We start from the raw sequence: 21,788 nt of genomic DNA, 5'->3' as shown, positions 1-21,788 counted from the left end.
GGACTTCAGTAAGGCCTTTGACAAGGTCCCTCATGGTAGACTAGTACAAAAGGTGACGTCACACGGGATCAGGGGTGAGCTGGCAAGGTGGATACAGAACTGGCTAGGTCATAGAAGGCAGAGAGTAGCAATGGAAGGATGCTTTTCTAATTGGAGGGCTGTGACCAGTGGTGTTCCACAGGGATCAGTGCTGGGACCTTTGCTCTTTGTAGTATATGTAAATGATTTGGAGGAAAATGTAACTGGTCTGATTAGTAAGTTTGCAGACGACACAAAGGTTGGTGGAATTGCGGATAGCGATGAGGACTGTCAGAGGATAAAGCAGGATTTAGATTGTTTGGAGACTTGGGCTGAGAGATGGCAGATGGAGTTTAATCCGGACAAATGTGAGGTAATGCATTTTGGAAGGTCTAATGCAGGTAGGGAATATACAGTGAATGGTAGAACCCTCAAGAGTATTGAAAGTCAAAGAGATCTAGGAGTACATGTCCACAGGTCATTGAAAGGGGCAACACAGGTGGAGAAGGTAGTCAAGCAGGCATACGGCATGCTTACCTTCATTGTCCGGGGCATTGAGTATAAGAATTGGCAAGTCATGTTGCAGCTGTATAGAACCTTAGTTAGGCCACACTTGGAGTATAGTGTTCAATTCTGGTCGCCACACTACCAGAAGGATGTGGAGGCTTTAGAGAGGGTGCAGAAGAGATTTACCAGAATGTTGCCTGGTATGGAGGGCATTAGCTATGAGGAGCGGTTGAATAAACTCGGTTTGTTCTCACTGGAACGAAGGAGGTTAAGGGGAGACCTGATAGAGGTCTACAAAATTATGAGGGGCATAGACAGAGTGGATAGTCAGAGGTTTTTCCCAGGGTAGAGGGGTCAATTACTAGGGGGCATAGGTTTAAGGTGAGAGGGGCAAGTTTTAGAGTAGATGTACGAGGCAAGTTTTTTACACAGAGGGTAGTGGGTGCCTGGAACTCGCTACCGGAGGAGGTGGTGGAAGCAGGGATGATAGTGACATTTAAGGGGCATCTTGACAAATACATGAATAGGATGGGAATAGAGGGATACGGACCCAGGAAGTGTAGAAGATTGTAGTTTAGTCGGGCAGCATGGTCGGGACGGGCTTGGAGGGCCGAAGGGCCTGTTCCTGTGCTGTATATTTCTTTGTTCTTTGTTCTTTGTTATATGCAGACCAGAACTGTGCACTGTTCTCCCAGTGTGGTCTAACCGAGGGATAGCGAGACCAGAACTGTGCACAGTGCTACCAGTGCGGTCTAACTGAGGGATATGGAGACCTGGACAGTGCTCCCAGTGTGGTCTAACCGAGGGATATGGAGACCAGAACTGTGCACATTGCTCCCAGTGTGGTCTAACCGAGGGATATGGAGACCAGAACTGTGCACAATGCTTCCCGCTGTTGTATAACTGGGGGATATGGCGACCAGAACTGTGCACAGTGCTCCCAGTGTGGTCTAACAGGGATATGGAGACCAGAACTGTGCACAGTTCTCCCAGTGTGGTCTTACCGAGGGGTATCGAGACCGGAACTCTGCACAGTGCTCCCAGTGTGGTCTAACCGAGGAATATGGAGACCAGAACTGTGCACAGTTCTCCCAGTGTGGTCTTACCGAGGGGTATCGAGACCAGAACTGTGCACAGTGCTCCCAGTGTGGTCCAACCGAGGGATATGGAGACTAGAAATCTGCACAGTTCTCCCAGTGTGGTCTAACTGAGGTATATACAGACCAGAACTGTACACAGTGCTCCCAGTGTGGTCTAACTGAAGGATATAGATACCAGAACTGTTCACAGTGCTCCCAGTGTGGTCTAACCGAAGGATATGGAGACCAGAACCCTGCACAGTGCTCTCAATGTGGTCTAACCGAGGGATATGGAGACCAGGACTGTGCACAGTGCTCCCTGTGTGGTCTAACCGAGGGATATGGAGACCAGAACTGGGCACAATGCTCCCGATGTTGTATAACTGGGGGATATGGAGACCAGAACTGTGCACAGTGCTCCCAGACTGGTCTAACTGAGGGAAATGGAGACCAGAACTGTGCACAGTGCTTCCAGCGTGGTCCAACCGAGGGATATGGAGATCAGAACTCTGCACAGTGCTCCCAGCATGGTCTTACTGAGGGATATGGAGACCAGAACTGTTCTCAGTGTGGTCTTACCGAGGGATACGGAGACTAGAACTGTGCACAGTGCTCCCAGTGTGGCCTAACCGAGGTATACGGAGACCAGAACTGTGCACAGTGCTACCAGTGTTGTCTAACTGAGGGAATGGAGACCAGATCTGTGCACAGTGCTCCCAGTGTGGTCTCACTGAGGGATATGGAGACGTCAACTCTGCACAGTGCTCCCAGTGTGGTCTAACCGAGGGATACGGAGACCAGAACTGTGCACAGTGCTCCCAGTGTGGTCTAACTTAGGGATATGGAGACCAGAACTGTGCACAGTGCTCCCAGTGTCGTCTAACCGATGGATGTGGAGACCAGAACTGTGCACAGTGCTCCCAGTGTGGTCTAACTGAGGTATATGGAGACCAGAACTGTGCACATTGCTCCCGGTGTGGTCTAACTGAGGGATATGGAGACCAGAACTGTGCACAGTGCTCCCAGTGTGGTCTAACCGAGGGATATGGAGACCAGAACTGTGCACATTGCTCCCGGTGTGGTCTAACTGAGGGATATGGAGACCAGAACTGTGCACAGCGCTCAGTGTGGTCTAGCCAAGGGGTATGGAGACCAGAACTGTGCACAGTGCTCCCAGTGTGGTCTAACTGAGAAATGACGGGCTGAAGGTTCTCCTACTGTTTCAGGTCATTTAGTTTCAGAATTTGCCAACTGGGAGCATGGACGTTCTCTACCTGAGCCTCATAGTGGAGGTTGTACATTTTCTTTGCGTCTGCATGGGTTTCCGCAGGGTTTGTTGAATTGGGCATGATCAATGCGCGGGGTCACAGGGATAATGGGTCTTTCGGAAGGTCGGTGAAGACCCGATGGTGCGACTCGTCTCCGAGGTGTCGCGCCCTCTCTCTGTGACTCACCTTATCCCTGTCTCCATGCATCACACTCTTTTTGTCCATGGAGCAGTTGAGAGTTTCTGTGTTGTTCGCACAGACAGGCCCCTATTCAAGGGACAGCTCATCGCTAACTCTGTGTGGAAGGATGTCAGACAGGATGGAGACCGGCGACAGTTTAGTTCCGTGTCCCGGTTAAATACTTAACAGGCTGGAGGAAATGTTTCACAGTGGCCAACGCTCGTCACAGCTCCGATGGCCAAAGGTGGAAACCGTCACACCCACATTGCATCCTGTCCAACGCCCAAGGCTACTTGGGATCGGGGAGGCGGGTGTAAGAGAAGGGGTGGTGGGATGTGGGGGAGAGGCAGACGGAGGCTGTATGTTTATTTCAACGCAGTCACAGAAGAGAAAAGATGTGGCCTCCACATTGTGGGTAGTGAGTGAGACACAGAAACTACAAAGGAAACAGTTGCTGGGTGGAGGAGCAGCGGGAGGGCGCACATTACCATAATGCCATCCGTATCCATCGGTTAGACCACACTGGGAGCACTGTGCACTGTTCTGGTCTCCACATCCCTCAGGTCGACCACACTTGGGGCACTGCACATTCCTGATCTCCATGTCCCTCAGTTAGACAACACTGGGAGCACTGTGCACAGTTCTGGTCTCCACCTCCCTCAGTTAGACCACATTGGGCGCACTGTGCACAGTTCTGGTCTCCATATCCCTCGGTTAGACCACACTGGGAGCACTGTGCACAGTTCTGGTATCCATAGCCCTCGGTTAGACCACACTGGGAGCACTGTGCACAGTTCTGTTCTCCATATCTCTCGGTTAGACCACACTGGGAGCACTGTGCACAGTTCTGGTCTCCATATCCCTCGGTTAGACCACACTGGGCGCACTGTGCACAGTTCTGGTATCCATATCCCTCGGTTAGACCACACTGGGAGCACTGTGCACAGTTCTGGTCTCCATATCCCTCGGTTAGACCACACTGGGAGCACTGTGCACAGTTCTGGTCTCCATATCCCTCGGTTAGACCACACTGGGAGCACTGTGCACAGTTCTGGTATCCATATCCCTCGGTTAGACCACACTGGGAGCACTGTGCACAGTTCTGTTCATCATATCTCTCGGTTAGACCACACTGGGAGCACTGTGCACAGTTCTGGTCTCCATATCCCTCGGTTAGACCACACTGGGCGCACTGTGCACAGTTCTGGTCTCCATATCCCTCGGTTAGACCACACTGGGAGCACTGTGCACAGTTCTGGTCTCCATATCCCTCGGTTAGACCACACTGGGAGCACTGTGCACAGTTCTGGTCTCCATATCCCTCGGTTAGACCACACTGGGAGCACTGTGCACAGTTCTGGTCTCCATATCCCTCGGTTAGACCACACTGGGAGCACTGTGCACAGTTCTGGTCTCCATATACCTCAGTTAGACAACGCTGGGCGCACTGTGCTCAGTTCTGGTCTCTATTAACCTCAGTTAGACCACACTGGGAGCTCTGTGCACAGTTCTGGTCTCCACAGCCCTCAGTCAGACCACACTGGGAGCACTGCGCACAGTTGATGTCTTCATATCTCTCAGTTAGACCACACTGGGGGCGCTGTGCACAGTTCTGGACTCCATATCCCGCAGTTAGACAACACTGCGAGCATTGTGCACAGTTCTGGTCTCCATATCCCTCAGTTAGACCACACTGGGGGCGCTGTGTACAGTTCTGGTCTCCATATCCCTCGGTTAGACCACACTGGGAGCACTGTGTCCAGTTCTAGTCTCCATATTCCTCAGTTAGACCACACTGGGAGCACTGTGCACCGTTCTGGTCTCCATATCCCTCGGTTAGACCACACTGGGAGCACTGTGCACAGTTCTGGTCTCCATATCCCTCGGTTAGACCACACTGGGCGCACTGTGCACAGTTCTGGTCTCCATATCCCTCGGTTAGACCACACTGGGAGCACTGTGCACAGTTCTGGTCTCCATATCCCTCGGTTAGACCACACTGGGAGCACTGTGCACAGTTCTGGTCTCCATATACCTCAGTTAGACAACACTGGGCGCACTGTGCACAGTTCTGGTCTCCAAGTCCCTCAGTTAGACAACACTGGGAGCACTGTGCACATTTCTGGTCTCCATATCCCTCGGTTAGACCACACTGGGAGCACTGTGCACAGTTCTGGTCTCCATATCCCTCGGTTAGACCACACTGGGCGCACTGTGCACAGTTCTGGTCTCCATATCCCTCGGTTAGACCACACTGGGAGCACTGTGCACAGTTCTGGTCTCCATATCCCTCGGTTAGACCACACTGGGAGCACTGTGCACTGTTCTGGTCTCCACAGCCCTCAGTCAGACCACACTGGGCGCACTGTGCACAGCCGTGGTCTCCATATCCCTCGGTTAGCCCACACTGGGAGCACTGTGCAAAGTTCTGGTCTCCATATACCTCGGTTAGACAACACTGGGCGCACTGTGCACAGTTCTCGTCTCCACAGCCCTCAGTCAGACTACACTGGGAGCACTGCGCACAGTTGATGTCTCCATATCCCTCAGTTAGACCACAATGCGAGCATTGTGCACAGTCCTGGTCTCCATATCCCTCAGTTAGACCACACTGGGGGCGCTGTGTACAGTTCTGGTCTCCATATCCCTCGGTTAGACCACACTGGGAGCACTGTGTACAGTTCTAGTCTCCATATCCCTCAGTTCGACAACACTGGGGGCACTGTGCACAGTTCCGGTCTCCATATCCCTCGGTTAGATCACACTGGGAGCACTCTGCACAGTTCTGGTCTCCATATCCCTCGGTTAGACCACACTGGGAGCACTGTGCACAGTTCTGGTCTCCATATCCCTTGGTTAGAATACACTGGGAGCACTGTGTACAGTTCTGATCTCCATATCCCTCAGTTAGACCACACTGGGAGCACTGTGCACAGTTCTGGTCACCATATTTCTCAGTTAGACCACACTGGGAGCACTGTGCACCGTTCTGGTCTCCATATCCCTCGGTTAGACCACACTGGGAGCATTGTGCACAGTTCTGGTCTCCATATCCCTCGGTTAGACCACACTGGGCGCACTGTGCACAGTTCTGGTCTCCATATCCCTCGCTTAGACCACACTGGTAGCACTGTGCACAGTTCTGGTCTCCATATCCCTCGGTTAGACCACACTGGGAGCACTGTGCACAGTTCTGGTCTCCATATCCCTCGGTTAGGCCACACTGGGAGCACTGTGCATAGTTCTGTTCTCCATATCTCTCGGTTAGACCACACTGGGAGCACTGTGCAGAGTTCTGGTCTCCATATCCCTCGGTTAGACCACACTGGGCGCACTGTGCACAGTTCTGGTCTCCATATCCCTCGGTTAGACCACACTGGGAGCACTGTGCACAGTTCTGGTCTCCATATCCCTCGGTTAGACCACACTGGGAGCACTGTGCACAGTTCTGGTCTCCATATCCCTCGGTTAGACCACACTGGGAGCACTGTGCACAGTTCTCGTCTCCATATCCCTCGGTTAGACCACACTGGGAGCACTGTGCACAGTTCTGGTCTCCATATCCCTGAGTTAGACCACACTGGGAGCACTGTGCACAGTTCTGGTCTCCATGTCCCTCAGTTAGACCACACTGGGAGCACTGTGCACATTTCTGGTCTCCATATCCCTCGGTTGGACTACAGTGGGAGCACTGTGCACAGTTCTGGTCTCCATATCCCTCAGTTAGACCACACTGGGAGCACTGTGCACAGTTCTGGTCTCCATATCCCTCAGATAGACCACACTGGGAGCACTGTGCACCGTTCTGGTCTCCATATCCCTCGGTTAGACCACACTGGGAGCACTGTGCACAGTTCTGGTCTCCATATCCCTCGGTTAGACCACACTGGAGCACTGTGCACAGTTCTGGTCTCCATATCCCTCGGTTAGACCACACTGGGAGCACTGTGCACAGTTCTGTTCTCCATATCTCTCGGTTAGACCACACTGGGAGCACTGTGCACAGTTCTGGTCTCCATATCCCTCGGTTAGACCACACTGGGCGCACTGTGCACAGTTCTGGTCTCCATATCCCTCGGTTAGACCACACTGGGAGCACTGTGCACAATTCTGGTCTACATATCCCTCGGTTAGACCACACTGGGAGCACTGTGCACAGTTCTGGTCTCTACAGCCCTCAGTCAGACCACACTGGGATCACTGCGCACAGTTGATGTCTCCATATCCCTCAGTTAGACCACACTGCGAGCACTGTGCACAGTTCTGGACTCCATATCCCGCAGTTAGACCACACTGCGAGCATTGTGCACCGTTCTGGTCTCCATATCCCTCGGTTAGACCACACTGGGAGCACCGTGCACAGTTCTGGTCTCCATATCCCTCGGTTAGACCACACTGGAGCACTGTGCACAGTTCTGGTCTCCATATCCCTCGGTTCGACCACACTGGGAGCACTGTGCACAGTTCTGGTCTCCATATCCCTCGGTTAGACCCCACTGGGCGCACTGTGCACAGACCTGGTCTCCATATCCCTCGGTTAGACCACACTGGGAGCACTGTGCACAGTTCTGGTATCCATATCCCTCGGTTAGACCACACTGGGAGCACTGTGCACAGTTCTGTTCTCCATAACTCTCGGTTAGACCACACTGGGAGCACTGTGCACAGTTCTGGTCTCCATATCCCTCGGTTAGACCACACTGGGCGCACTGTGCACAGTTCTGGTCTCCATATCCCTCGGTTAGACCACACTGGGAGCACTGTGCACAGTTCTGGTCTCCGTATCCCTCGGTTAGACCACACTGGGAGCACTGTGCAGAGTTCTGGTCTCCATATACATCAGTTAGACAACACAGGGCGCACTGTGCACAGTTCTGGTCTCCACAGCCCTCAGTCAGACTACACTGGGAGCACTGCGCACAGTTGATGTCTCCATATCCCTCAGTTAGACCACACTGCGAGCATTGTGCACAGTCCTGGTCTCCATATCCCTCGGTTGGACTACAGTGGCAGCACTGTGCACAGTTCTGGTCTCCATATCCCTCAGTTAGACCACACTGGGAGCACTGTGCACAGTTCTGGTCTCCATATCTCTCAGATAGACCACACTGGGAGCACTGTGCACCGTTCTGGTCTCCATATCCCTCGGTTAGACCACACTGGGAGCACTGTGCACAGTTCTGGTCTCCATATCCCTCGGTTAGACCACACTGGAGCACTGTGCACAGTTCTGGTCTCCATATCCCTCGGTTAGACCACACTGGGAGCACTGTGCACAGTTCTGGTCTCCATATCCTTCGGTTAGACCACACTTGGAGCACTGTGCACAGTTCTGGTATACATATCCCTCGGTTAGACCACACTGGGAGCACTGTGCACAGTTCTGTTCTCCATATCTCTCGGTTAGACCACACTGGGAGCACTGTGCACAGTTCTGGTCTCCATATCCCTCGGTTAGATCACACTGGGCGCACTGTGCACAGTTCTGGTCTCCATATCCCTCGGTTAGACCACACTGGGAGCACTGTGCACAGTTCTGGTCTACATATCCCTCGGTTAGACCACACTGGGAGCACTGTGCACAGTTCTGGTCTCTACAGCCCTCAGTCAGACCACACTGGGATCACTGCGCACAGTTGATGTCTCCATATCCCTCAGTTAGACCACACTGCGAGCACTGTGCACAGTTCTGGACTCCATATCCCGCAGTTAGACCACACTGCGAGCATTGTGCACCGTTCTGGTCTCCATATCCCTCGGTTAGACCACACTGGGAGCACTGTGCACAGTTCTGGTCTCCATATCCCTCGGTTAGACCACACTGGAGCACTGTGCACAGTTCTGGTCTCCATATCCCTCGGTTAGACCCCACTGGGCGCACTGTGCACAGACCTGGTCTCCATATCCCTCGGTTAGACCACACTGGGAGCACTGTGCACAGTTCTGGTATCCATATCCCTCGGTTAGACCACACTGGGAGCACTGTGCACAGTTCTGTTCTCCATAACTCTCGGTTAGACCACACTGGGAGCACTGTGCACAGTTCTGGTCTCCATATCCCTCGGTTAGACCACACTGGGCGCACTGTGCACAGTTCTGGTCTCCATATCCCTCGGTTAGACCACACTGGGAGCACTGTGCACAGTTCTGGTCTCCGTATCCCTCGATTAGACCACACTGGGAGCACTGTGCAGAGTTCTGGTCTCCATATACATCAGTTAGACAACACAGGGCGCACTGTGCACAGTTCTGGTCTCCACAGCCCTCAGTCAGACTACACTGGGAGCACTGCACACAGTTGATGTCTCCATAGCCCTCAGTTAGACCACACTGCGAGCATTGTGCACAGTCCTGGTCTCCATATCCCTCAGTTAGACCACACTGGGGGCGCTGTGTAGAGATCTGGTCTCCATATCCCTCGGTTAGACCACACTGGGAGCCCTGTGTACAGTTCTAGTCTCCATATCCCTCAGTTAGACCACACTGGGGGCACTGTGCACAGTTCCGGTCTCCATATCCCTCGGGTAGATCACACTGGGAGCACTCTGCACAGTTCTGGTCTCCATATCCCTCGGTTAGACCACACTGGGAGCACTGTGCACAGTTCTGGTCTCCATATCCCTCGGTTAGAATACACTGGGAGCACTGTGTACAGTTCTGACCTCCATATCCCTCAGTTAGACCACACTGGGAGCACTGTGCACAGTTCTGGTCACCATATTCCTCAGTTAGACCACACTGGGAGCACTGTGCACCGTTCTGGTCTCCATATCCCTCGGTTAGACCACACTGGGAGCACTGTGCACAGTTCTGGTCTCCATATCCCTCGGTTAGACCACACTGGAGCACTGTGCACAGTTCTGGTCTCCATATCCCTCGGTTAGACCACACTGGGAGCACTGTGCACAGTTCTGGTCTCCATATTCCTTGGTTAGACCACACTGGGCGCACTGTGCACAGTTCTGGTCTCCATATCCCTCGGTTAGACCACACTGGGAGCACTGTGCACATTTCTGGTCTCCATATCCCTCGGTTAGACCACACTGGGAGCACTGTGCACAGTTCTGGTCTCCATATCCCTCGGTTAGACCACACTGGGAGCACTGTGCACAGTTCTGTTCTCCATATCTCTCGGTTAGACCACACTGGGAGCACTGTGCAGAGTTCTGGTCTCCATATCCCTCGGTTAGACCACACTGGGCGCACTGTGCACAGTTCTGGTCTCCATATCCCTCGGTTAGACCACACTGGGAGCACTGTGCACAGTTCTGTTCTCCATATCTCTCGGTTAGACCACACTGGGAGCACTGTGCAGAGTTCTGGTCTCCATATCCCTCGGTTAGACCACACTGGGCGCACTGTGCACAGTTCTGGTCTCCATATCCCTCGGGTAGACCACACTGGGAGCACTATGCACAGTTCTGGTCTCCATATCCCTCGGTTAGCCCACGCTGGGAGCACTGTGCACAGTTCTGGTCTCCATATCCCTCAGTTAGACCACACTGGGAGCACTGTGCACAGTTCTGGTCTCCATGTCCCTCAGTTAGACCACACTGGGAGCACTGTGCACAGTTCTGGTCTCCATATCCCTTGGTTGGACTACAGTGGGAGCACTGTGCACAGTTCTGGTCTCCATATCCCTCAGTTAGACCACACTGGGAGCACTGTGCACAGTTCTGGTCTCCATATCCCTCGGTTAGACCACACTGGGAGCACTGTGCACAGTTCTGGTCTCCATATCCCTCAGTTCGACCACACTGGGAGCACTCTGCACAGTTCTGGTCTCCATATCCCTCAGTTAGACCACACTGGGAGCACTGTGCACAGTTCTGGTCTCCATATCCCTCGGTTAGACCACACTGGGAGCACTGTGCACAGTTCTGGTCTCCATATCCCTCAGTTAGACCACACTGGTAGCACTGTGCACAGTTCTGGTCTCCATATCCCTCAGTTAGACCACACTGGGAGCACTGTGCACAGTTCTGGTCTCTATATACCTCGGTTAGACCACACTGGAAGCACTGTGCACAGTTCTGGTTTCCATATCCCTCAGTTAGACCACACTGGGAGCACTGTGCACAGTTCTGGTCTCCATATCCCTCGGTTAGACCACACTGGGAGCATTGTGTACAGTTCTGGTCTCCATATCCCTCAGTTAGACCACACTGGGAGCACTGTGCACAGTTCTGGTCTCCATATCCCTCATTTAGACCACACTGGGAGCACTGTGCACAGTTCTGGTCTCCATATCCCTCGGTTAGACCACACTGCGAGCACTCTGCACAGTTCTGGTCTCCATATCCGTCGGTTAGACCACACTGCGAGCACTCTGCACAGCTCTGGTCTCCATATCCCTCAGTTAGACCACACTGGGAGCACTGTGCACAGTTCTGGTCTCCATATCCCTCGGTTAGACCACACTGGGAGCACTGTGCACAGTTCTGGTCTCCATATCCCTCGGTTCGACCACACTGGGAGCACTGTGCACAGTTCTGGTCTCCATATCCCTCGGTTAGACCACACTGGGCTCACTGTGCACAGTTCTGGTCTCCATATCCCTCGGTTAGACCACACTGGGAGCACTGTGCACAGTTCTGCTCTCCATATCCCTCGGTTAGACCACACCGGGAGCACTGTGCACAGTTCTGGTCTCCATATCCCTCGGTTAGACCACTCTGGGAGCACTGTGCACAGTTCTGGTCTCCATATCCCTCGGTTCGACCACACTGGGAGCACTGCGCACAGTTCTGGTCTCCATATCCCTCGGTTAGACCACACTGGGCGCACTGTGCACAGTTCTGGTCTCCATATCCCTCGGTTAGACCACACTGGGAGCACTGTGCACAGTTCTGCTCTCCATATCCCTCGGTTAGACCACACCGGGAGCACTGTGCACAGTTCTGGTCTCCATATCCCTCGGTTAGACCACTCTGGGAGCACTGTGCACAGTTCTGGTCTCCATATCCCTCGGTTAGACCACGCTGGGCGCACCCTGCACAGTTCTGGTCTCCATATCCCTCGGTTAGACCACACTGGGAGCACTGTGCACAGTTCTGGTCTCCATATCCCTCAGTTAGACCACACTTGGAGCACTGTGCAGAGTTCTGGTCTCCATATCCCTCGGTTAGACCACACCGGGGGCACTGTGCACAGTTCTGGTCTCCATATCCCTCGGTTAGACCACACCGGGAGCACTGTGCACAGTTCTGGTCTCCATATCCCTCGGTTAGACCACACCGGGAGCACTGTGCACAGTTCTGCTCTCCATATCCCTCGGTTAGACCACACCGGGAGCACTGTGCTGGTTGCAGCGGCAGAGAGATTGGAGGGAGGGAGTGGCGTGGGGTGACTGCCGGTTTCCGGATCGGACACTGGCCCTCCTGGCTGCGGGGTGTGGGGGCTGCCCTCGCAGGACCGTGAGGTGGGGACGGAACAGACCGGGCAGACGGCGAGTCCCCCAACAGGACAGAGGCAGTGCCCACATAGAGACCGCCATTATGGCGGTCAACTTGCTGGCCACCCACCTCAGCCTCTGTGTGCACGCTGTGACCACGGCCGTGTGGATTGCTCCCCTCCCCCACGACCACACCACGTATCCGGGCACAATCCGGGGCCACACCGACAGCAGTCCCCAGTGACGGCAGTGCAGTCCAATGGTGCCCCGGCACAGGGAGGGCACCAGGATCACGGGCACCGACGGGGTCGAATACCAACGGTGTAGGGGTGGGTGGGGGACATGCCTGAGTGGGCCCGCGGTGTCTACCGGGACAACAATGTAGCTCATGGCATCTGGATGGGCACAGGTGTATTCGCCAGATAACATGTTTGTCTTTCACCCCCTGCGGGCAATAATGGCTCTTGGTCATCAACCTGTGATGCTTGGACCCCCCTCCCCCAGGGAAGATAGGGTGAAGGGACCTGGGGGGGGGGGGAATGGAAAGGGTTTAGAAGGGACATATGTTGGTCCCAGACCGGACCCCAACAGTGGCTAGGATACTCCACAGGAACCCCAAAATGTTATTTTAATTTTGTCAGACTGTGAGGAGAGGATTCCTTGCTCCAGGAGAGATTTCACAAACAAATGGGGATGTGGTCGATTGAAACAAACTTTATTACCAACATAGTATTAAAATACCTATACCATCACATTGAAAATAACTTACTATTACCCTTTAAACAATACTGCCCAATACAATGAATACAATACCCTGAACTGCTATCTTTATTCCCACTACATCAGCAAGAAATAAACCACCTCAGCTCTAAATCTGCTGTAACAACCATTGACACTCAGGAATACTTACTTTACAGAGCTGTTTCTTTGAGAAAGAGCGATCTCTTGACGGTGCTTTGAGATATGATCTGACCCATGTCAGACCCATGCAGAAACTCTGGCTGCATCTCTCCAGAAGGTTTTTCGCAGCTTGTTTCAGCTCCCCATTGTTCTCAGAAAAGTTACACTGCTTTAAAGACTGTGGGTGGGTTTCTCCGACACCACGCCGGGTCCGAGAATCCGCGGGGCCCGGCGTAAATCCCGCTCCGACACCGGCTGCCGTATTCTACAGCGCAGGTTTTCAGGCGGGGGCGGGGATCACGCAGCGTCGGTCGGGGGCCATTGGCAGCGGCCCCCTTGGTAATTCTCCGGGCCCCGATGGGCCGAACGGCCATCGGTTTCTGGCCTGTCCCGCCGGCGTGAAATGGACATGGTCCCACACGACGGGACCTGGCTGGTAGGCCAGCTGGTGCGGTCCTCGGGGAGGGGAGGGGGGCGCGGTGGGGATCAACGGTGGCCTGGCCCACGATCGGGGCCCACCAATCTGCGGGCGGGCTTCTTCCTTCCACGTCGGCCTCTGTAGAGCTAGAGCTCCACCATGGCTGGCGTGAAGAAGACACCCCCCTGCGCATGTGTCAGAATACGCCAGCCGGTTTGCGCATGCGCTGGCCTCTCCCCCGGAAGTGCGGAGGATTCTGCAACTTCCGGTTGTCCCGACGCTGGAGTGTTTCGCGCCATTGTTTTGGCCCGGCGTCGAGCCATTGGGGGAATAGGGAGAATCCCGCCCTGTTAATCTATTTTAACTGAAGTGCAGGGAGAGCAACACTATTTGACCTGGACTCTCAACTTCATTCAAAAACTCCACCTACCTGATTTCTCCAGCATTCCTGATGCATTGGTTCCACCCAGTAATGACATCACCCTACCAAACTGAAATCTAATGAACTCCACAGGGACTCCCCTTCATCCCAACCATCTACATCAGCTCAAACTTTTTACCATGCTCTAATTGCACTCCTGGCTCATAAAACACCCTTGCCATTCAAACTAGGGTTTCTTTATGAAACATGACTGCAGCAGTCACACACACATTAACACCGGTGTTTAACCCTTACTGCACCAAATACCTACAGTGATATATTGAAAATTCCACATTAATCCCAGACAGATTTCTTTGTGTCCCTTCAGCCAAGGTCAATCTGCCATCTTAACCCAGTCCGGCCAACGCGTGACTCCATGCTCCGCAGCGACCCGATTGGTTGCAAGCCGCCCTGGCCTCCCCCTCAGATTGTCAGGGAGGTGGAAGGTGAGGTTATCGGGAGTGGGAGGAGCACATGGACATCTGGTGACTCCAATGTAAACAGTGTGAAGAGCCGAAGCCCCAGGCTGGTCCAGTGCCAGCCGTCTCCAACACCCCCCAACCACTCCCCACCCCCCCCCCACCTCAGCCATGTCTTGCAGAGGGACTGGCCCCCGGACCATTCAGAGAGACTCAGATCAGCCAATGATCTCATTGAACGGTGGGACAGGCTAGAGGGGCTGAATGGCTCCCCCAGCTCCTATGTTCATATAACACTTGACCCCCCCCCCCCCCAGACCCTGTTGCGTGACGGGGCAAACACTGGACATTAACCCTCTCAATGCCCTCTGCCAGCCAGGATGCAGAATTATGGAACCAGGTGACACAGGTTTGACATCATTGACAAAAGAGGCGCCATTGGCTAAATGGTCTGTTGTATGATTCTTATATGAAACAGCAAAACATTCTTGCAATGCCTTTCCAGTTCAATCATTATTCAGACTTATCCCTCCATTTATTAATGAGAAACCGATTTGATTCCAGTTAATGTCGAACACGTCCATTCGACCTGTCCAAGGTGGAGCCTACCCGCGTCGTGTGTGTGTGATTATTAACCACAGCAGGCTCGACGTGTTGATATAAAGGGCTCCTGTGCCTCAGCTATCTCACTGTGACCGGGAGGAGATCAGTGGAGAACGATGAAAGGACTGTTTTTGCTGCTGGGGTTCCTGGTGCTGATACAGCCCAGAGCTGGCCAGGGATACATTGCGAATGTGAACAGGCAAGGTGAGTATATCTCGAAGTACACCATGTCGAAAAATTCACATGGGCATCAGGTTGTGCCAAGATGGGGCCAGATCTCAGTGTGTGTGTGTGCGCGTGTGTGTGTGCATGTGCGTGTGTGTGTGCATGTGCATGAGGAACTACAGAAAGCTCTCTTGATTCCTGTATTGAGCATATGTGCTCGCTGTCCTGGTCCCCATATCCCTCGGTTAGAACCCACCTGGACCACTGTGTACTGTCCTGGCTTCAATATCATTGCTTTTCACCACACTGGGAGCACTGTGTACAGTTCTGGTCTCCATGTCCCTCAGTTAGACCACACTGGGGGGCACTGTGTACAGTTCTGGTCTCCATATCCCTCAGTTAGACCACACTGGGAGTACAGTGTACAGTTCTGGTCTCCATATCCCTCAGGTAGACAAAACTGGGAGCACTGTGTACAGTTCTGGTCTCCAGAATCCTCAGTTAGACCACAGTGGGAGCACTGTGCACCGTTCTGGTCTCCGTATCCCTCAGTTAGATCACACTGGAAGCACTGTGCACAGTTCTGGTCTCCATATCCCTCGCTGAGACCACACTGGGAGCACTGTGCACAGTTCAGGTGTCCGTTTCCCTAGGTAAGACCACACTGGGAGCACTGTGCACAGTTCTGGTCTCCATATCCTCAGTTAGACCACACTGGGAGCACTGTGCACAGTTCTGGTCTCCATATCCTCAGTTAGACCACACTGGGAGCACTGTGCACAGTTCTGGTCTCCATATCCTCAGTTAGTCCACACTGGGAGCACTGTGCACAGTTCTGGTCTCCATATCCCTCAGTTAGACAACACTGGGGGGCACGGTGTACAGTTCTGGTCTCCATATCCCTCAGTTAGACAAAACTGGGAGCACTGTGTACAGTTCTGGTCTCCAGAAACCTCAGTTAGGTTAGAATTGGGGCATCGCCCTGATCACAGTTGGGAGCTCTGGTTTCTGAAAGGATTATCAATTAACTCTTCCATTCTGCTTCACAGTTGCCCCCTGCGATTTAACTAAACGAACATGCCGACCGACACAATGTAAATCAAGGGAGATCAGTTTTACCGAGCTCTGTCCTTTGGATTACCTGTGCTGCGGACGTTCTAGAGCTCCCTACATATTGTGACCTTTTTCTGAAGTGCTGCGAGTTGAGACACGTATCCAGAAATTATGTGACCCACTGCGATATCCAGCAATTACTCTGCATGACGCTAACTGTGATTTCTGTAATTCTGTAATTCAGCTGCACTGTGTTGGCCCAATAACCCCTGACCCCCGGGTTTCTGAATCATGTGAATAAAACTGGCTTCATTATTCAGCCCCTCTTGTCCGTTTCTGATTTCTCACTCGGTTCGGGATATTAGTCTATCAACGGTAATGGAGTTAGAGAGAGAGAGAGGGGAGAGTAAGAGAGTGGGCTGAGTTAGAGGCATTAGGCAGCGAGAGAGAGGGTGAGTGTTACAAAGAACAAAGAAATGTACAGCACAGGAACAGACCCTTCGGCCCTCCAAGCCCGTGCCGACCATGTTGCCCGTCTAAATTAAAATCTTCGACACTTCCTGGGTCCGTATCCCTCTATTCCCATCCTATTCATGTATTTGTCAAGATGCCCCTTAAATTTTAGATAGAGAGAAGGGAGAACTAAAGAGAGGTGGAGAGACAGAGAGAAAAGGAGAGATAGAGAAAGGTGGAGAGATAGAAAGAGGGATATAGCTAGGAAGAGATGGACTGTTAGAGTGAGCGACAATTAGAGAGGGGGGCAGTTGCCCAGAGGGAGACGGTTAGACAGATGGAGAGAGGGTGAGTTAGAGAGAGTAAGTGAGTCAAATATAGGGGGTGTTAGAGAGAGGGGGAGAGGCAGATTGTTAGAGAGAGAGGGGGGGGGGTTTCGAGAGAGGGTGGGTGTTAGAGAGAGGGGAGAGTGAGAGAGAGGAGGGAAAATCAGAGAGAGGGGTAGGGTTAGAGAGAGGGGGAGTGTTAGACAGATGGGGAGTGTTAGAGAGAGGCTGAGTGTTAGAGCGAGAGGGGGAGTGTTAGAGAGAGGGGGAGTGTTAGGGAGATGGGGAGTGTTAGGGAGATGGGGATTGTAGAGAGAGAGGGAGTGTTCAAGAGATGGGGAGTGTAGAGCGAGAGAGAGTGTTCGAGAGAAGAGGTACAGCTAGAGAGAGGAGGGGGTGTTAGACATTGGGGAGGGATAGAGGAGAGACAGAGGGAGAGGAGAGACAGAGAGGGGGCCAGTCAGAGAGAGGGGGAGTATTAGAGACAGGGAGTGTTAGAGAGAGTAGGGATAGTCAGAGAGAGGGTGTGGGTTAAAGAGAGGGGAGTGTTAGAAAGATGGGGCGAGTTAGAGAGAGGAGGAGTGTCAGAGAGAGGGGGAGTGTAGAGAGAGGGAAGTGTGAGGGAGATGGGAAGTGTTAGAGAGAGGAGGGAAAGCCAGAGAGAGGGGGAGGGTTCAAGAGAGGGGGAGGGTTAGAGAGATGGGGAGTGTTAGAGAGAGGGGGAGTGTTAGAAAGAGGGGGAGTGTTAGGGAGAGGGGGAGTGTAGAGAGAGGGGGAGTGTTAGGGAGATGGGGAGTGTTAGAGAGGTGGGGAGTGTTAGGGAGATGGGGAGTGTTAGAGAGAGAGGGAGTGTTAGAGAGAGAGGGAGTGTTAGAGAGATGTGGAGTGTAGAGAGAGGGGGAGTTTTAGAGAGAAAAGGGACAGTTAGAGAGAGGGGAAGTGTTAGAGAGTGGGGAGTGATAGAGGAGAGACAGAGAGAGGGGACAGTCAGAGAGAGGGGTAGTATTAGAGATGGGTAGTGTTAGAGAGAGGAGGGATAGTCAGAGCGAGGGGGGGAGATTGGCAGCTAAACCTTCCAGGATTTAGATGTTTCAGGAGGGATAGAGAGGGCTATGAAGGGGTGGGGGGGTTGCACTACTGGTTAAGGAGAATTTCACAGCTATACTGCGGGAGTATACCTCAGAGGGCCCATGCATCAAGGCAATATGTGTAGAGTTCAGGAAAGGAAGGGTGCAGACACAATGTTGGGGGTTTACCAGAGGCCTCCCAACAGCCGGCGGGAGATAGAGGAGCAGATATGTCGATGAATTTTAGAAAGGTAAAAGCAACAGGGTTGTTGTGGTGGGGTGGTTTTAACTTCTCCTATATTGACTGGGACTCACAGATGCTCGGGGTGTGGATGGGGCAGTGTTTGGAAGGAGCATCCAGGAGAGCTTCTTCAAACAATATGTGGATAGTCCAACTAGGGAAGGGGCCGTACTGGACCTGGTATTGTGGAATGATCCCGGCCATGTGGTCGAAGTCTCAGTCGGGGAGCATTTCAGGAATAGTGACCATAATTTAGTAGGTTTTAAGGTATTATTGGATAAAGGTAAGATTAGTCCTCAGGTAAAGGTGCTAAATTGGGGAATACTAATTACAACAGTATTAGGCCGGAACTGAATAATCTAGATTGGGGGCAGATGTTTGAGAGTAAATCAACATCTGGCATGTGGGAGGCTTTGAAATGCCAGTTGATAGGAATTCAGGACCGGCATATTCCTGTGAGGAAGATGGATAAGTACGGCAAGTTTCAGAAATCTTGGATAACGGGGGGTATTGTGAGCCCAGTCCAAAAGGAAGCATTTGTAAGGGCGAGAAGGCTGGGAAACGTGAAGCTGGCGAGGAATATAAGGAAAGTACGAAGGAGCTTAAGGAAGGGGTCAGGAGGGCTAAAAAAGGTCACGAAAAGTCATTGGCAAACATTATTAGGGAAAGTCGCAAGGCTTTTTATTCGTACATAAAGAGCTAGAGGGTAGCCAGGGTTGGCCCACTCAAGGACAGAGGAGGGAATCTTTGTGCGGAGCCAGAGGACATGGGCACGGATCTAAATCAGTACTTTGCATCAGTATTCACCTGCCAGGGAGAGTGGGAGTGTGTTCCATCTCTGCAGGTCCTTTTTAACTTCCTCCGTCAGCTTGGTCAGGTTCCACTTGTGGATTCGTGTCCAGTCATGGGCAATTTGGATCCCCAAGTAGTGGAATTTGAGTCGGGCCTGTATAAACGGCAGCCCCTCCAGCTCTGCCCCTCCCCCTCCAGCTCTGCCCCTCCCCCTCCAGCTCTGCCCCTCCCCCTCCAGCTCTGCCCCTCCCCTCTCCAGCTCTGTCCCTGCACCCTCCAGCTCTGCCCCTCCCCCTCCAGCTCTCCCCCTCCCCTCTCCAGCTCTGCCCCTCCCCCTTGCGGTTCACCGGGAACATCGCCGTTTTGCTCAGGTTGAGTTTTTAGTCCGAGAAGGTTCCAAACTCTTTCGAGAGCACCATGGTTCCCTCCATGCTGCTTTGTGGGTCCGAGATGTAAAGGAGAGGTCATCCGCGTGTGTTCTCTGCCTCCTCTCCGGATCCCCTTCCAATTCTTTGCCGCCCTGAACCCGATCGCCAGTGGTTCGGTCACCATAGTGAACAGCAGCGGGGATAACGGACATCCCTGCCTCGTGCCTCTGTGTAGCTGGAAGTATTTAGAGCTGGTGGTGTTTGTCCGTATGCTCGCTGTGGGAACGTTATACAGGAGTTTCATCCAGGCGGTGATCCCTGTTCCAAGCCGGAACCGCTCCAGTACCTCGATGACGTACTTCCACTCGACTCTGTCAAAGGCCCCTCCTGTGTCCAGGGAGACGATCACCTCAGGTGTTCTCTCCCCGGATGGGGTCTTTATCACGTTCAGCAGGCGGCTAATGTTCTATGTTAGCTGTCTACCCTTTACAAAGCCCGTCTGGTCTCCTACACCACCTCTGGTATTCAGTCCTCCAGTCTTTTGGCCCGGATCTTATCCAGGGTTTTTGAGTCGATGTTTAGCAGCGAAATGGGTCTGGAGGACACGCATTCTGTTGGGTCTTTGTCCTCTTTGGGGATCAGTGAGATTGAGGTTTGTGCCAGCGTGGGTGGCACGGTGCACTTCGCCATCGAGACCGCGAATGTCTCCCGCAGGTGCGGGTCAGTGCCCATTTTCTGTCCGGGAATCCGTCTGGTCCCGGTGCCTTCCCCACCTCCATGGCCTGTCCCAGTTCCAGCGGCGCTTCCCAACCCAGTCTCTATTCCTCCCCCACGACTGGCACGTCCAATTCATCGAGGAACTGTTTCATCCCAAATCCCCGGCTGGGGGCTCAGAGGTGTCCAGCTCCCAGTAGAAGGTCTCAAACACCTCGTTGGCCTTTTTCCGGCTCGGTTACTAGTTTGCCCCTGCTGTTTCTAATCTGTGCTATTTCCCTCGTGGCTGCCTGCTTCCTCAGCTGGTGGGCCAGGAGACGGCTGGCCTTGTCTCCGTGTTCGTGCAGGGATCCCGTGTCTGGCGGAGTGGGTACACTGTTTTCCTCATGGAGAGCAGTTTGATTCGTCAGTGTGTATCTATGTCGTGGATTTTCCCCATGTTCTTCTCTATAATGTCCGCGTTGTCCCAATTGGGAGCGTACACGTTCACCAGGATTACCGGTGCCCGTCCAGGACACCGCTGACAATGACGTACCGTCCTCCTGGGTCTGTAACCATCCTCATTGCTGTAAATATCGTCCTCTTATTTAACAGAATGGCTACTCCCCTGGTCCTCGTCCCGTAGCAGGAATGGTAGGTCTGTCCCACCCAGTCCCTCCTGACCTGCAGTCGGTCCTTCTCCCTCAGGTGAGTCTCTTGGACGACGACAATGTCGGCTTTCATATCTTTCAAGTGGGCTAGACTAGTACCTCTCCCATCAGCCATGGCACCTTCCCATGCAATCGCAGAAGGTGTAACACCTGCCCCTTTACCTCTTCCATGCTTAACATCCCAGCCCAAACACACACATTCCAGGTTAAGCAGCGTTTCACTTGCACCTCTTCCAATTTGGTCTACTGCATTCGCTGCTCCCAATGTGGTCGCCTCTTTTTCGGAGAGACCAAACGCAGACTGGGTGGTCGCTTTGCTGAGCACCTTCGGTCTGTGCGCATTCCGGACCCGGACCTTCCCGTTGCTTACCATTTTAACACAAGACCCTGCTCCCGTGCCCACATGTCTGTCCTTGGCCTGCTGCAATGTTCCAGTGAAGCTCAACGCAAACTGGAGGAACAACATCTCATCTTCCGGTTAGGCACGCGACAGCCTTCCGGCCTCAACATCGGATTCAACAACGTCAGAATCCAGACATTGAGGATTTGGGGACAGTGGAGACGGCATCGGGGGGAGGTAGAGGCCTCAGTCTGGGCTCCGATACGGGACAACCATAAGTTCATTCCAGGTAGGATAGATGGCAGGTTCCTAAGCTGGCACTGGGCGGGAATTAAAACGATTGGGGATTTATTCAGCGACGGGACTTTTGCCAGTCTGAGGGCGCTGGAGGAGAAATTTGGGTTACCTCCGG

General features: G+C 53.1%; 1 long non-coding RNA gene across 1 annotated transcript; it reads left to right on the top strand.

Annotated features, from left to right (window-relative positions):
• Positions 1-15,172: 15,172 nt before the first annotated feature.
• LOC140395876 (uncharacterized) lies at positions 15,173-16,744 on the top strand. Its single transcript, XR_011936353.1, has 2 exons — positions 15,173-15,411; positions 16,422-16,744. It is a non-coding gene; the product is annotated as an uncharacterized lncRNA (long non-coding RNA).
• Positions 16,745-21,788: the final 5,044 nt, after the last annotated feature.

This window comes from Scyliorhinus torazame, chromosome 19 (genome assembly GCF_047496885.1).
Source record: "Scyliorhinus torazame isolate Kashiwa2021f chromosome 19, sScyTor2.1, whole genome shotgun sequence".
NCBI classification, from domain to species: Eukaryota; Metazoa; Chordata; class Chondrichthyes; order Carcharhiniformes; family Scyliorhinidae; genus Scyliorhinus; species Scyliorhinus torazame.
This window is presented reverse-complemented; position numbering and strand designations above follow the sequence as displayed.